This window comes from Furipterus horrens, unplaced genomic scaffold (genome assembly GCF_987537825.1).
Source record: "Furipterus horrens unplaced genomic scaffold, mFurHor1.1.pri manual_scaffold_2, whole genome shotgun sequence".
NCBI classification, from domain to species: domain Eukaryota; kingdom Metazoa; phylum Chordata; class Mammalia; order Chiroptera; family Furipteridae; genus Furipterus; species Furipterus horrens.
The window spans coordinates 85,821,591-85,839,115 of record NW_028327172.1 but is presented as its reverse complement, the minus strand read 5'-3'; the positions used below and the strand labels follow the sequence as shown (position 1 = coordinate 85,839,115).

The 17,525-nt window shown below is 45.7% G+C and overlaps 1 non-coding gene across 1 annotated transcript; it reads left to right on the top strand.

Annotated features, from left to right (window-relative positions):
* Window positions 1-11,407: 11,407 nt before the first annotated feature.
* LOC150018971 (small nucleolar RNA SNORA67) lies at window positions 11,408-11,551 on the top strand. Its single transcript, XR_016509489.1, has one exon. It is a non-coding gene; the product is annotated as a small nucleolar RNA SNORA67 (small nucleolar RNA).
* Window positions 11,552-17,525: the final 5,974 nt, after the last annotated feature.

The window sequence follows — 17,525 nt, the reverse complement described above, 5'->3', positions numbered from 1 at the left end:
CTGCCAGAGGTGCTCTATGTGGAAAATCACTCCAAGCTGTTCTAACCACAGTCGTGAGCCGCAGCCTTGATCCTGGGGTGTGCTGTGATCTCCATATTCCCAAACATAGAGCAAAGACCCACCAGCCCAGCAGAGAAGACAGTGGTGACAGTGGCTGCTGCAAAACAAGGAAAGACAATCATGTGAACAAAGGAGAACAGCAGGCAATGAGAAGAGCAGCACATCCATTGATGTCTCAAGCATTTTTTTTTACATGCTGATGAAGCGGTAGGCACTGGTCTCTGCATCCAGCAAGCCTAAGTCTGAATTCTAGCTCTACCACTTAACCTTGGATAAGTTACTTACCCTTTCTGAGCCTCTGTTTCTTCTACAGCCTAAAAGTAAAAATAACCATCTGGCAAAGTTGATGTCAACATTAAATGAGACAATATAGGAAATAAATGCAGGGTTGGGCAAAAGTAGGTTATATCTGTGAGTACATGAAACAGAGTTTATTCTTGTATTATTATTTATTAATTATTGCATTATTTTCCATACAAACAACTGTAACCCTACCTTTGCCCCACCCTGTATATGTATATGTGCATATACAACAAATATATACATATATATAATCAGCTGAGAAAACCCACCACCCATTCTAAAATGTGTTTCTTTTGTTCATAGAAGGACACAGCTTCATTTTTCTTGCAAGAGTTTGCTTCAGTGTCTGAGTACTGTGGCTGTGTGTGGTTTACTAACTCTGAGTTTCAAAGTTCCTTTCTCTGCATCCCTGTCCCTCCTCCAGCATCACCATCCTTCCTCCACCATTGCTCTTCAGGGATGCCATCGACTCACATGGCTGTCCTGATCTCTTTGGATAGCCGGGGAGAGCATTGCAAAGGAAGGCCTCCTCCTCGTGCTGTTACTGGAGAGAGGAAAACACTCCAATATAGCTTGTCTTCCTTCATTCCAGAAACGTTTAGAACATCTGCCATGTGCTGGGCCCTGTCCTGGTCGCTGGGATAAAAGATGAGCGAGGCCCAGTTGGGTCCTGGCCCTCTAGGGGTACCAGAGAACCGAGGCACCAGACCCATAGGCTGGTGGCGGTTACAACCATACCAGGAGGAGGCCAAAAGGGGCAGGGGTCAGAGGCTCGGGGGTTCGGGTGGGGGGACGTGTCTCGCGCCAGAGGCCAAAGGAGGGTGCCCCCAGAGGTGGGCAAGGACTGTGACTGCTTCTATTCCCTGCAGACCCTGGGAAGTTGACCTCTCTTAGTCACCATGTTATTTGTGAGGGAGGGGAGGAGGAGTGCGGAGTAAGTGCTGACAGGACGTCCCTGTCAACACAATGTTCCGCCTGGCTGGGCCTTCATATATAAAGATATTTAATGAATTAGTTAATTAATGAGAGGAGTTAGATTGATAGATCATATGGCGCTCGCAGCAGGGTGAGTCTGACCCTCCATATCGCAGCCTCAGCTACAGTGGGTCCCCCTCATTGGTCGGGAGAGCGTGGTCGCTCCAGCAATTTGCATGCATTTTATGTAGCTCTTTAATAGGATGTAATGTTAGCGGAAGCCAAAAGCGCAGCAGCTGTAACTTAAAAGACAGCCCCATTACTGCAAGCCTTATAATTAGGGTAAGAGGGAGACTTGGTCTGCCATATGTTAAACTCTTTTGAGGTTAATAGCTCTGTAAGATTTTTGCAATTTAAAAAAATTACACTTGAAGGATGATGACAAGGCTCATCAATGAGGCGCCTCTCCACCGGAGGAAATGGACAGGAGGAACCCCTGTCCCCTAAGGCCCTCTTCCCCGGCGGCATGGCGAAGTGGCCCCTCTCCAGCCACAAGTCGCTCCAGGCCCCACCGGTTTTCCCTTCCCACCGGTCCCATTAGCGCGTCGCTGCTGTCTCAGCAGCACGATGCTGAAGCTCGCCCCACCTGGCCTGGCGCATCGCCCCGCAGCCGCTCCGCACCCTCCCCAGCTCCCTAGGATCAGGATATGAACGCGGCTCACCCGGAGGCGGGGAGGAGCACTTGGTGTGCTTACCTTGCGAGGTCCCGGCCCGCTCAGAACAATTACGGGCCCCTGCAGGTTATCTAGCGCTGACTGCACAACCGGGCCGTATCCCGGAACACGTAGCAGGCTCTGCCCGGGGTAGAAGAAGAAATAGCCGGGAATTTTCACAATGCCTTGGGGATATTTGCCCCCTCGGTGCCACAGCCCACGTGCCAGGGAATGCGGGGCGGGGCCGAGTGCGGGGCCCAGCCCTGACCCTAGGCCCGGGGAGACCGAGCGCTGCCCCTGCACCCTAGTGGCTAAGTCCCGCGTGAACCAAGCTGCACCCTTCCAGTCTCTGGTGTCTTTCCGAGTGTCTCTTCCTAGCGCCCCGGCTACCGAGGGGGGAGGGGGGGGGCAGTCAGGGGGAGTTGGCCACAGAGACCAGAGACAGTCTCTGGAGAACTAAGTGTCCTCATCCCGAGCGCTGCCTCCCGCCGTCTATGTTGGGCAGGAGCTGAGGAGAACTTGGCAGATTCCCTTCCCCAGGAGTCCTGCCTCCAGCACTTCCCCACCGCCCTCGCTTCTTCAAGAAGCATGCGGGTGTGGGACCAAATTTCTAATGACAGACACTCCAGACAAAACAACAAGAAGGGGTGAGGGCGGGGAGAAGACAAAACCACGCTTATTTTACAGGAGGAAATTGCAGGAGCGATAAAATTACTGCTAATTGCACAATTATCTGATTATCTCTGGTATCCAAAATACATGAGATCCTTTCCCCCTCCCACTGGCTTAAAAAAATTCTCAGGGGCATCTCTTTCAAGGGTAAGAAATAGACCTCTCTGGCCAAAACCTGGAAAGAATATGAAGAAAGGGGTGTTTGTGTGGCTCAAGGTAGTAAGGAGAAGATTCAGGGAGGCAAATGTAGGTCCACAGAAAGATGAAAAAGTTTAGGACAGGATGGGGAAGAAATGGAGGAGAGAAGTGCAGACGATAACAAGAATGCAGAGAGTCCTGTGGCTTCTATGTGAGAGCTAACAAGGCTTAAGAGAGGTTAAGTCATTTATTTGTACAAGGTCTTAGGAGATGGAAGGTGTTGGGGGGATGAGTATAGGCCGGTGTTGGGAGGAGACCGGGGTGCTCTTCAAACCCCCTAAGGCTCCTTGCCTTCTGCGGCAGAGATTATGGTGGCTCCTGTGAGGAAGGCAGAAAAACCTTGTTTGTATTATAAATCTTGATTTGAAATGCTACTTATTGGCAGCTGCTAAAAGTGAACAAAACTGTTACAGCTAACTTTTGTTAGTGCTTTATGGTTTATAAAGCATTTTCACATCTGCTTTCTCACATAATTCTCTCACCTTCCCTGTTCTGTTGGAATTCCTATTTTCGAATACGCTAACCAAGACTCAGAGGATGTAAAGAATTCCTCAGAGGTCTCACAGGTTGTCACTGGAACACCTAGGGCTCCAGGCCCAGCATCTTCACATTGTATCTCCCAGCCTGTTTCAGGGCTTGAGTGATTTCTCTGCATAGGACTGAAGACATATAAGTAAGGTGCTGAAACTAGTTCTTATTATCTTCTTTACACTCTTTTTTTTTTTTTTTTTTTTTCAAGTCAACAGCTCAGGCACTCTCTGCTTGGATGTGACCCAGTCATCTGGAGCTATTTTCCCGCAGGAAGGGACTTCACTTGGCACACCAGCCTGAAATGTCACTTTGAAGTCACCAGCAGTGCCTCAGCTTCTTGATAGGAAAAGACACTGGCAGGTCCTGGATGAAGAGTCCACTTTCTGATTCCCTTCCCTCCAGCCTTGTCAACAGTCAGGACAAGAAGTGAAGCCCCCCATCTTATTCTTCATCCTCTCTGCTGCCACCGCTAAGGAGCAAGGAGGTTCAGAGGATCTACTCCCAAGAAACCTGGCAGTGCCATGCAGAGTTGACAGCCAATACAGCTTCACAGAGACTCTTTGGCAGTCAAAGCCATTCCTCCATAATCGCCGCTATATCCCCACCACTGGCCGCTGGTTCCCCAACAGAGCACCGATGGCTGCTTCAGAACTACCATGCAGATCAATACCAGGGCAATTACAGGTCTTGTAAGCAGCCAGCAGGGCCTCACTCTGGAGCAGTGTGGGGATGCATGCAGGAACATAGGTTCCCTTCATTAGGGCAGCCAGCATCCATGTGAGACCAGAGTGAGCAAGTCTGGAGACCCCCAGGACTGAGGGCTGGGATGCCCATGGATGCATGGCTTTAAACTGAAGATGAGTAAGGGAAAGAGAGGCTGACCCAGGCCTATCTACCCATCCATCCAGCTCCCAGAATCCTCTCCCCCTACATGCAGCCCACTTGAGAGAAGTTAATGAAAAGTAAACAAAGTGATTTTTCCCATACCTTGATAGAGGGTCCCATAGGCTAAAAGGGTCACTCCTCAGTGGAGCAAGTTATCTAAGGTCAGAACAGGCAAAGGGCTCATTCTTAAGTTGCCTCATAATACAGGCCCACCTTACAGAGGCCCCAGGCTGTAGGGAAGGCCCTTTTCCTAAGATCAAGCCCTTCATTTATTCATTGAACATGGTCCCTGTGATACAGATGCTGAGAATTCATGATGAGTCAGACATGCTTCTAGGAGTTTACAGTCTTGTGGGAAAGATGGACATAGGCCCTCTGGACTTGAAGAATTTTACATATCTCAAAGTTCAACACCCCCAAGTTATAGAGAAGAGGAAATGGAGGTCGAGAGTGGAATGCCTTGAGCAAGGTTTCCCAGCGTGCTGCTGGCATGATCAATGTTAGAACCAGGTGTCCTGACTCCCAGGCCAGTGCCTTTCCCAACACCAGGCAGAATTAGTAGAAGCTGGCTCTGTCACCTAGCGCTTCTTGCTTTCCTCAGCCCTGGCCACCTTCTTCACCTGCTTCTTTCTTTCAGAGTAAGATGCTCTTCAATCCTCCCTGCCCAACCAAAGGTCTTGTGTCTTGTTTTTACCCAACGGAGTAATTGATAACATTTAAATTATTCGATATAAAAGGAAACTTCCTTAACACCATCTATTCTTAGGCAAGACAGCATTGGCCAGGACAGGACATAGGGAAACTGGGGACAGGAGAACAGGGGTACATAGGTCAGGAAGAGGGATGATGGACCACAGCTGGAGTGTTTCCCTGGTCAACTGAGGGAGATACATTTCATATTCCAGTCTCTTTTTCTGTGAGGATAGGGTTGGGTAGTCCTTGCTATTCTTTTTTCATGTCAAATAAGCTCCTGCCTCAGGGCCCTTTGATGGCTATTCTCTCTCTCTGGATTTCCCTAGATATCAGTATTGCTGACTCACTTCTTCACCTCCTTTGACCCAACAGCACCATATTGGTGGAGACCTACCCTGACCTGAGCTCCCTACTTAAAACTGTAATACTTTTCTCCCAATACTCATCATCCCCTCACCCTGCTTTCCGGTTCTCCATAAAATGTAACAACATCTAGCTTATTCTATAACTTATTTATCCAACATTTCTTGTGTGTTTCACTTCTGTCACCACTAGAAAGCAAGTGTCAAGAAGGCAAGGGTTTTGTGCATTCTGATCACAGTAAATAGAACGCTGCTTAGCAGGAATAGATACTCAACAAATAATAAGTAAAGAAATAAATTAAGTAATAAATCAAGAAGCTTCCGATATGAGAGTAGGGAGAGACTGTGAAGGTAAAATAATCCCAAATTCTCAATTTGTAGGTAAGGGAAAGAGAGGCTAAGAGAAGGTTACATGAAGGAGGTGACTTGAGCTAGGATTTCTTTCTCTTTTCTTCTTCTTGAACTATTTCACTTCATGCATTTGTTTATTCATATTCACCTATTCATTCAGAAGACATTTATTGGACACTTACCGACTTACTAAACACTATGCAAAAATAATAACACTATGCAAAAATAATAGTATTTAATGTATATTGAAGACATCTTACTAAGCATTTTACCTCCATTATTTTATTTGAACAATGCTCTAAGTTTAGTACTATAATTATCCCCATTTTACAGGTGACAAAATTAAGGCTCAGGAGGTGGAGGAGGTGAGAGGTCTGTTTGATGCCAAACTTTTGTATTGCACAAATATACCTCTTTCTCCCCTCTCTTTCTCTTTTTCCTTCCTGTCTCTTGGGCCAGACCATATGGCCCAACTAACAAAAGTGGCAGGACAGTCAGACAAGGTCACCCAAAGCTGGAGCCCTTTTGAGGCAGCGTAATCCTGCTGCTCCAAATACCCCCATGAAGCCGCCTCTTCCATCCCATCTGCTCTCCTTCGCTGTGCCCACATTCAGAGCCCCACATATAGACACTGGTATGATTCACAGCACCAAGATCAGTCTCTGGGAAGGACAGAGGGCTCATAAAACCTTACAACAGTTTTATAACATATTTTTAGCTTTTATAGGCAAACTGGGCAGCGAAGGCTGGCAAACTGCAAAGTGTCTTGGACGGATGGGCGGGCCCCAGGACCCAGAATTGGTGAGAACAGCTCTGATGTTTTTGTGAAGACAGCACCATATTTTAGCTGTGTGAATAGGAAGGGCAGTGCAAGAACCAAACACTTCTTCAGATTTCTATAGTTGAAACAGCACTTTCACATTTAATGCCCACCAGGTAAAGTAGGTATCATTTCAAATTGACAGATGAGGAGCCCTGCACAGAGGGGTTGTGTAGACCAAGGGTTGGCAGAGCCAGGGTTTGGACTCCAACTTTCCTTCTGAATTCTGATCTGATGCTCTGTTCCCAGGGTTTCCTGACATGGCACCAACTTTCAATGACCTCTGCTACTTTGACCCAGAGAGACAGGTCCCAGGCAGAGTCACCCCTCATGAGGTCTCAGTCCAGACTCCATCATCAGGATATCTCAGAGTAAATTCCTGCTACCAACACTTAAAGGTTGGGGATTTCTCAGCCATATCTGTGCCCCTGAAGACCTACCACAACTCTCACCTCCCTTCATACTTTTCTCTCTTCTACTCAACAAATACCCTATCCTGTAATTTGCAGGGCATAGTTCATGTCAGCATCAGACCAGGGGACTAAGAGCAATGACAATGCTTCGCAGACATAATCACCTACACTCTCTTGTTCATTTGTGTCATTCCTAAATTTCTAATGAAAAATAAGCAAAATGGGTCTTGTCATGCCTATTTTATAGATGAGAAAATGGGTTCAGCGACGTCAAGCAATTTCCCCCAGGTCACACAACTGGTGACAGAGAAAACCAGAATCTGGATCAGCTGTCCTGACTCAAGTTCCAGTCTCCTTTCCTTTCCAGAGGAAAGTTGCAGAGTCCCAGGTTTCTCCCAACTGTTCAGTCAGGCAATGTTTCAGATTCAGTGGGTATACTGCTTTCCCTCTAACTGGAAGCTAAAGCTGACTCTCTTAGCTACAATAGTTCAGCCCAAAGTGTCTGGACATTTTTGAGCTTGTGGTTTTTCAAGCATAGCTGGGTAGTACCCCTTAGTTATCAAATGCCAGCACCAGCCCCCACTGAACACAGCTGGTACCTCTAACATCTTCTCACATGGGCTCAAGTTAGAGACACAGTTATTCTCCTTAGGCCAAGGATCCTGGGCCTTGGATCACTGAGGGGAAGAGGTGTAATAACCTTAAAAATCATTTTTGTCTGACACCCTGCCTCCTGAAATAGCCTACCAACCCATGCAGGAGAAGATCTAACATGTTTTTGATTCTTCTTACCTGAAAGTTTCCAGTGAGACTTTTCTGGGCTTGTCTCCTTTACAACAGCTTACGCCCTTTTGTATGGTAAACAAGACCCCATTCTAATCTGGCCCCCTCCTGACCCTGAAGCCTCATCTCTCTGTGACTTCCCCTTGACCACCTCCATGCCCCAGTCACTGGCACTGCCTGTACTCAATGCTGTCCCCCACCCCACTGTCATCTATGCCATGCTGTTCCCCCATACCTGTGCTGCTCCCCCCACTTAAAATGCCCTCCCAGTCTTGTTCGCCTGCCAATCACTTACTGATCTGTCATGAGACAGTTCAAAAAAAATGTTGCCTCCTCTGTGAAGCCTTTCCTGATACACACCCCTGTCTCTCCCACCAAAGAAATCAACTTCCTCTCCCCTACAAGCCCTCACTGTGTCCTAATCAAAGCACTAGCTACCTGACAGGTCTGTGAACACTGGAAGAGCAGGGACACTGTTCAACTTCTTTCATCATTGAACAGACTTATGAAGATCCTGGTACACTGTAAATGTTCCACATGTGCATCCTGGCTACATAACATGTACATGGATGTGTGACTGGCTGCATGCATGTGGAAAGAGAAAAAAACTACATGACCTTAGCTAAAAGGCCAATAAGTGATCCTTATGGAGCTTAAAACCTCCCTGTGTGTCTATCAACAACAGGTGAATAGAGAAATAAAATATGGTCTATACACACAATGGAATATAATTCAACCTTTAAAAGGACGGAAATTCTGACAGATGACTCTTGAAGACATTATGCTAAGTGAAATAAGGACAAATACTGTATGATTCTGCTTGCATGAGGTGCTTAGAGTAGTCAAATTCAGAGACGAAAAGTAGAATGGTGGCTGCCAGGGGCTGAGAGTCGGGGAGGAGTGATCAGGGAGACTCCCTGGAAGGGACAACAGCAGCGAGGAGGCCTCGGGTATTCCGTAAAAGCCCTCTTTGGTAGTGTCTTCCCCTCCCCAACAACTACAGATCCTGGGGTCTAAGTTACTGCATGCCTGAGTGGGATTAAGCCCCACCCTGCCCACCAGTCCTCAGTACAACCAGTGAAAATTTGCATCTGGCTTCTGTCTCACATAACAGTTTTTGAGAGATACACATGTACACTCACATTTTTGTTCCTTGATTTGCACAACTTGCAAGCTTTGCATTTTTGAAGGGCTATCTTGCTTTGCAGAACTCACAAACTTTGGCCCCCAAGAATGCTGGGAAACCAAAGTGGCAGCTGTTTCCTTGGCCTGAACCTGTGAATTCTTATCAGGACCTCCTCATTTTAACCTCTGTAACCATATGCAGTGGAGGCCAAGGTGCTGGCAGTTGGCGTAGTAGGAACCAGGTGAGCCTTCTATCCAGGAACACCAGGGGGAGAGCTGGCATGAAATCTGTCTTTTCCAGCACAGGTCTTGAGTAGGAAGGACATTTAAGGATGAAACCTCAAATGCGGGCTGCTCATAAACTATGTTTCACACATGGAGCTCTTGCAAGTAAGTTTGACCTTGAAAATTCCAGTCAGTGTGGTACTGGAGGACTCATTATTATCATTTGCACACTCTTGACAATATCCTTCCAGGTGTGCTGCAATGCCTACAGTCTAGTAGGGCAGATGCCAAAGACTCAACTGACTGTAATACAGGTCAGATACAGTATCATGTGATGCATCTCAAATACTGTAAGCCTTCAAAGGGCAAACAAGAGCTCAAATCTTGGTGATGTGTCCAGCCAAACCAACCTACAAACGCTAATAGTCTTGGGGGTTGCATTTCCAGGAGAGCTGAAATCAGACTGAATCAGTAGCAGGAGCCATTATTCTTCTGGAATAAAGGAGGCTTTGACCATAGACTGACTACTTCTCCCCAGGCATTCAGCTGGGGCTGTCCCAAGCCTTGGAATGGAAAGGAAGAAAGATACTGATGCCCCCAAGTCACTCTGAAAAATGAGTTGTATGGGCTTGGCAGAAACAAAGTCAGATTTCAGGGTCAGATATGCCTGAGTTCAATCTTGGCTCTTTCACTGTGTAGCCTTGGGAAAGTTATTTAACCTCTCTGAGCTTTAGGTTCTCCATCAGAAATACAAGGATTACAACTCTTCCATCACAAATTGTTATAAAGATGAAATAGAGAGGTATATGGAAAGCCTCTAGCACAAACCCAGGACAGAGTAAGCACTCAGTTGATGATAGTTGATATTATTATTAGTGTGCCTAGCTAAGATTTACTTGGATGCTCCTTTTGGGCCACTGATTGATTTATTCAGTATCCAGATAGGCCCTGTAAGCCTAGAAGTGTCCCAGAGCTGTTGGAAGATGACTTATTTCTGAGCTTGGGATATTGGTGAAGATGTCCTGTGGTCCAGTGTTGTTATCAGTACTTGATACAGTGTTGTCATGAGGATGAAATGAGCTACCATATGTAAAGAGCATCTAGCAGTGCCCGGCACAGAATAAGTGAGAGTGTGATATGCAAATGAAAAATACAGACCCTAAGTGAACCCTGGAGTTTGAACATCAGCATCAGTAGTTTCTATTGGTGTGACCCTGATTAAGTTTTTTAAGCTCTCTGTTACTTAGTTTCTTCAGCTGTGAACTGAGGAGAATAATAATAGTGTTCATCTCATAGAGTTACAGGAATTCAATGAGATAACAGATGCAGTACAGTAGTCCGTCTCTATATTGCAGTTCACTTATCGCGCGCGGCCTCACTGTATTGAGGGATTTTTTTAAATATTATATTTAATTATTTATTGTGGATTTTTCACTATATTGCGGGATTTTGCAGTACTGTATATGTATGTTGTTAAAGTTATGTAGGTTTAAGAGTGTAGAATATGTTTAAGAACGTAAGTAGTGTTTATAAAAGTGTGGAAAAGGTTAATAAGGGTGTGGGAAAGGTTAATAAGGGACTGGGAATAGTTTACAAGTGTGTGGGAAGGGTTTATAAAGCCTTAAAATATATATAACTACTAAAATAAACGTAAGGTTCCTACTTCGCAGATTTTCACCTATCGTGGGGGGGGTGTGTCTAGAATGTAATACCCATGATAAGTATGGGAATACTGTACATGTAGAGAAGTCCAGGCACTTGGTAAAGGCTATGTGAACGTTTGCTATCATTATTATGAAGTCTAGTATTTGCTGTTGTTGTTATTTTTGCAAGAACACTGGATTTGAATTCAGAAAACCCAGGTTTGAGTTCGGACTCCAACAATAAACATATCTAACAGTAAGTAGGCAACCAACCTAACCTCCCTGAATCTGATAACCGGGACAGTAATGCCTATTCCAGTTACCAACGGGTTAATGTGAATGAAAGTACTTTGTAAACTGTAAAGACTACTAAAATTATAATAGACAAATGAAAAAATAAAGTCAAAACATAGTGTTAAAGTGATTTTTTTTTTTTTTAATTTGAGAAAAGTCTACATAAACATACAGGCTTGTGCAGCCATGGGGAAATTTCTCAAAGGATAATTAGTGGGACATAGGAGATGAAAGAGTGGGCTTGTGACTTTTTACTTTAACCCCTTATGTAGGATTTAAATAATTTTTTAAACAAGCATGTTTTCCATGCATAACTTAAAACCAAAGCAGTATTTTCCTGAACATTATGGATTATTAGTAGATTGCATAGAACTTCAGCCAATTTGGACTCCTCTCCTGGCTCTAAAATAGAAATGAACAAAGCAAGGTGGCTCCCTTTTCAAGGGGCCTGATAGTGCTCCCCTTCAAGAGAGTAGCAACTTAACATAAAATCTGACATGCCTCAGGTTTTCAGGAGAGCAGGGGATGAGTAATTTCCTTTGCCTTCCTTTGGCAGCCTACATGTAATAATAATAATAAAATAGAAATGAATGGGTCCCAGGCTACTTCACTTGTGGCATCAGTTTACCCATGTATAAAATGGGCTGGCCATTCCCTTTCCACCACCCAGCTTTACAAAATAAAAAGAAAGAGAAACACAAAACCTCTTTTGCAACTAATTTATTACCTCAAACTTAAAATATATGAGCTTCTTGGCCTGTCTCAGACATAGGCACAGTCTAAGGGAAGGGAAAAAAAGACTATTATTTTTGCCCTGCGGCTCTCCATTGGTGTTCACAGGGTGTTTGACCCTGCACAGCGACTGAGCCAGCTGGTCTCTACCCTCCCATCCAGACTATCAGAAGAACCGACCCCATAAACATAGACCAGGAGTTCCAGGACCCAGATTTGAGGACTGTTAAAGGAGCAAGCCCCAGAAGACTGTTTACATCTCTTCCCACCTAAACAGGACATCCCTGCTGCTCCAGGAAACCATATTGATAAACTTACCTGAGCCCTCAAACCTCAGCATCCTCCCCCAACCTTTGCTCCATTTCTTCTCTCTCTTGCTCAATGATTCCCAGAAGCTGCCATGTTCTCAGAAGCCTCGCCTCTCTGTCCCTCTTCTTTTCCATGAGCAGTGGCTGCTTGGTATTCACACCATGTCATCCTTTCCTGTCTCCATTTGGAAAAGTCTCTTTTTGACCTCTCTGTCTCTCTCAGTTGCCTTTGTGGGGGAAGGGAGTAAAGGGGAAGGGAGAGAGAGATCGTCTCAGCATTTACCCAATTAGTAGTAATTACAAGGCAAGGCCTGGGTACTCTCCTCACAGCTGCTCCGAAGGACAGAGCCGGCTGGAGAGTAGCCAGTAAATGCGCGTTAGACACACTCTTAGAGAGCTCTGACCAGCCTACTCCTGTAGCACACATCCTCGTTTCCCTCCCCATGCAGTGATGCTGCTCATCTCTCTCTCCACAGCTGCTTCTCCTAGGACTTATTTCTTGGGTTTGCCCTTGGTTCTCAGCCTTGGGCTGTCAATGAGGTCCTACCTAGATGGAGCCCTGCTGGAGGTCTGGTTCCCATGGTAACCAGAGCCTTGGGGTGGAGAGAGAGCCAGAAGAGTGCTGCTCTCAATAATAGGCATGGTGCCTTCACAGGGCACCCATTGCTTTGGTTCCCAGTTACCCTTGAAGCACTGTGGTCTGACACAGACACTCCTACAAGGCAGGCAGCTGGGTCCTAACTACATGTTCTTCAGTTGGGTTATAATTTCTCCTCTTCCACTCACTTGACCTTAGACAGCAGGTCTAGAACTGCATTAGAACCTCAAATCTGATGGCATCTCAAGAGGCCAACACACCTCTCTCTCTGCAGCAGCTGGTCACTGTAGGTGGAGTGGAATTGAAAAGCCATTTTTATTAGGAGCATGACCTGCCCTGACCTCAACATTAGGTACCAACTGTTTGGTATTGTCCATCTTGTCAATGGTTATTAATGATTCTGATTAACCTCTACAGCAATCCATTATCTCTATGCCAGAGAATATGCCATCAATTCCCATCTGTGCCGGATTACTTACAGTTAGTGGTTGGTACTTTTCCATGGTCTCACAACACATTTTAATCAGATGGTAAGTGGGTTTAATTAGCCAAAGTATAGGTTTTATTTTTTTATTTCTACAACTAGTTAATCTAATGGAAGCCTATTATCTGTGGCTTTTTTCTCAGGTATAATTGTTGCTGTTTTTAATTGATGATGCATCATGGGTTGCAGCTACAATATGGCAGCTGGAACACAAAGTTGCCTTTCCCCAGAATGAAGGTTGAGAAAATGAGTTGTCAGTGAGGCCTCAGATTTCTTGTTTTCAGAGAGATGCGAGCTCCCATGTGGAGTTGCTGGCTCCTGTCAACAGAAAGGAAATGTGGTTCTCAGCTGGGCCACCCCTGGGCTTCACGGCTGCAAAACGCCCTTCGGGAGCCCTGGGGCTGGATCCAAATCAGGAGCAGCTGGGAAAGAGAGCTATTTGTCAACCCAACTAGATCATAAGCAACCCCAGGGCAGGCAGGTCTTTTTCTTGTTCCGCTGCCTCCATTTTACAGGCCCTGGGATAGGCCATGATGCCCCCTGTGTGCTCTTCTATGTATGCAGTGAATTGAACTCAGAGCTGAGACGGTGCAGAAAATCTGGACTCTTGCAGAGCAAGTCATTTGTCTTGAATGTGAAGATGAACCTGAAGTTCTTCCTACAGTCCAAATTCCTACTTTCAAATATGGACAGGACTCTCAGCCAATCTATAGAACATCCTGTCTGTTCCTATTTAGAAATAAGACCCTAATCTTTAGTAGGGTGAGTTGCTGAAGTCCTAGTACCATTTGGGACAGATCTCCAATAACAAAAAAATGTGTCTCATTAACCCATATTGTAGGAGAGAGAAACAAAAAGGCAGAATGATATCTGGCCAGAAGTAGGAATCCATCCATTTTCTAGAGCCCTTGGGTTTCCTCAAAGTAAACTGTCTAGAGGGCTTTGTAGAAAACCTGGCAGTCAGTTAGCAAAGCTCCCAGATGACCCAGAATGGAAGGATCCCAAGGGCTTTGGTCAATGTTAAGAGTACCCTGGACTGAGCAGGGCAGGGGGCCCCATTCACTGCAGAGAAGCTGAGATAATCACAATCTTGCTTTCCCTCACATGCACACCCCGATCTCCTTGCCTCCAGCTCTCTCCAGACCTGTTAGCTGCAGTCAAAGGAAATCTGCAGAGCTGGGTTCAAAGACTTATTTCCCCCCCTGCTTGTCTCTTCCTGTTAAATAAAGAGACACAGAGAGGAGACCATGGCAAGCAAAGTTGCTGGGGCTTTCTGGTTGACTTGTCTTCCCAGAAGAGTCTGAGTTACTGGTGCAGAAGGCACAGACTTTCTCTCCCAGCCCACAGCCATGGTGGGTTATTGTTGGTGGTGGCATTGTGTTTATTCCTTCCTTCCCATTTTTCAAAAATGTTTGTACAGAGACTTCTGTGTCTGACCCATAGTCAGCAGCCGACAGGAGCCACAGATTCCTCCTGCAACGTTTTACAGGGTGACGGATCAGATAATGTACACTTAGCGAGTGCACAAATAATGTGAATCAGGGTTGGCATAGTGCAGTGAGGTGTAAAAAAAGCAATTTGAATTGTTCTAGGGAAACATCAGAGCCGCTCTGACATGCTTGCTTGCCAGAACGCTGCCCTGTTCCCCTCGAGAGGGCTGAGCTCCAGGCTCTGGCCGGAATGGCAACAAGGCTGTTCAGCACAGCTGGCCTGAAGAGGAGCTCCCCCAGAGATGGGAGAAGTCCTGCATTCACTCACAAAAGGGAGAGGGCATGAGTGACAGCCTAAAACAGAGCTCCAGTTCAGACTGGGGAGTGGTTGGAACTAGTGATCTGCTAAAACTTCATGATAAGAAGGAAGAGAAAGAGAGAGATGAAACTTTCTGTCTGTGGGTATGGCCACTCATAAGCAGACAAGTTGATACTGTACGTAATCTACTTGGGAAGCTCTATCCTTAGTCTTCTTGGACTGCCAGAAGTCATTTAGTCCATCCCCCTGCCTCTAGATAGAACTCTACCTCCTCTCCTACACAACAAATGGGTTTTAAATTTGTTTCAAAGGCTCTCCAAGGGAAGGATATTTCACATCCTCTCTTAGTCACCTGTTCTAGTGTCTCACAATGCCCACCCTCTGGAAGTTTCTAAATCAAATCCTTCAGGCTTACACATTTTCATGAGGGTGTGGCCATGCTTGGTAAGTTAATGGCACGTCAATCTGGGTGTACCTAAGCAAAGACCTGGCCTAGTGTCATGTCCTTGCTCTCCTGGTAAGAAGTGCATACATGAGCAGGTAGCCAGCTCATCCCCCAGCCCAGCCCCCTCTCCCTCTCACTGTCCTTTCCAACCCTGCCTGCCCTGAGCCTGTTTTGCCAGGCTTGTCTTGCTCTCTGACTCTGCAAAGCCATCCTAGCTTTTGACACTGCAAGTTGATGGCTAATGCTCTTCTCATGTTGGCCCTGTCCACCTCTACCCTAACAGCCCTCTCTCCCACCACGCTGCTTCCATGAGGTTTCCTGTCCAGAAGAGAGACAGACCGTTTATCACTGTGACATCTGCTGGGCAGCCTTACCTTACAAAGCCACAGAGTCTCTGCAATCCACCCTCAGCTCTAATCGTAGTGTCCCAGTTCTTGCAGGAACTAAGGCTATGCATACAGAAGATGGTCAATAAAATGGCTTGGATTTATTTTTCAATAACAAGCAGACATTGCCAGCCTCTTCTATTAAGTTCCTTAGTCAAGCCAAGCCCCAAACCCAAAACTCATGAGACCTAGTCACAGGGAAAAGTAGTAGGAAATCTCTGAATTGCTTCAAATGAAAGCCGATTATTGGGAGTGAGGGAGTTTTCTGGTGGCTCAGGAAACTGAAAGGTTTTGGGATAATAGATAGCCGAGCTGCCAGCTGCCTACCTGCATTACTGACCCCAGAGTGGTCAGGCAGAGAGCCCAGCGTAGTTTAAGAAACCAAACAAAAGGAATGATAGAACAGGCCTGGGGACAGGCAGCCTACTGAGGGACTGGCTGAGGCCTCCATATTTTTTTCCCGTGAAATCTGGGGACACATTTCCATGTTGTCTTTGCATAAATTTGTGCACTGATTTGCATAGATTTGCATTTTTGCCTTCAAAACACCCCAACTCCCAGAATATAAAATAAAATGCAATTAATTAATTAATTGGTATGATGGATGGCAAATGCAGCCACACTAAAAATACAGGATCCATGGGGGACCCTGATCAAGGGACAGATTTTCCAGCTTGTCCCCTTAAGCCAGGATGGATCTGGGGATATGGTGTAACTTCTTCTGGAACTGTCTCTCTCCTCCACTAACAGTAGGCTCTTGGGAAGGGGCACGTACAGAACTCTTTGATCCCTATATCCCTGGGCTCCAGCAAAGAGTTTGCCACATGTGAACCTATTAACAAGTGTTTGTAGAATATGTGAACCAGTGGCTAAGTGAATGAATGACTCCCTTGTAAACTTATGAGCATCAGAAAGAACTGACATTCAGCCCTCCTAGGAAGCAACGAAACAAGGTTCAGAGGCCTGGGGAGGGAACTTGAAAAAAGAATTTTCCACAGGCCTGCTGCCCAAGGACCTGGTTCCAGGCAAACACTTTGGGAGTAAGTCTAGAGTAAGCTGAGATGTGAAATTGTCCCAGAGCACAGGCAGAGGCTCTTGGACCTGAGCAGATATGGGTAGAAATCTGGACAACGTGATGGCAGGAGCAAGAGGATGAAGTAAAGGCTATAGTGTCTGCTGTCAGTCTGCCCAAACTATGAGGCTGTATGTCCTTTTGAATTTGAAGAACAAAAGGAGGGAGGATACCCTGCCCAAACTTGCTCGGTGCCCAGCACAGGGCCTTGCACAGAAGAGTCTCAGCAAATTCTTATTAAAATATCGATTAATCCATTCATTGACTGGTTGATTCACTACCTCTTCTTCTCAGAGACACAGAGTTTTTGCAGACCCAAGAGAGCCACTATTTTGCACCACTGTACAATAGTGTACCCCATATGTACAATAGTGATGGCTCTGCTATTAATTTTTTGAAACAGATAATTCTACCTCGTCAGGTAGAATTTTACTTACTACAATGAAAGACTGCTCTTTTTTTTACCCCAAATTTATAAAGCATCAAGAATAATTGCTTTTAGCCTTGGTTGGGTGGCTCAGTTGGTTGGGGCATTGCCCCATGCACTAAAAGGTTGCAGATTTGATTCCTGGTCAGGTCATATTCGTAGGTTGTGTGGTTCAATCCCCAGTTGGAGCATGTACAGGAGGCAACCAATTGATGTTTCTCACACTGATTTTCTTTTTCTCTCTCTCTCTCTCTCTTCCTCTCTCTAAAATCAATTTTTAAAAAATACATAGCCTCAGGTGCATTTTTTAAATGCTTTAAGTTAAAAAGAAAAGAGAG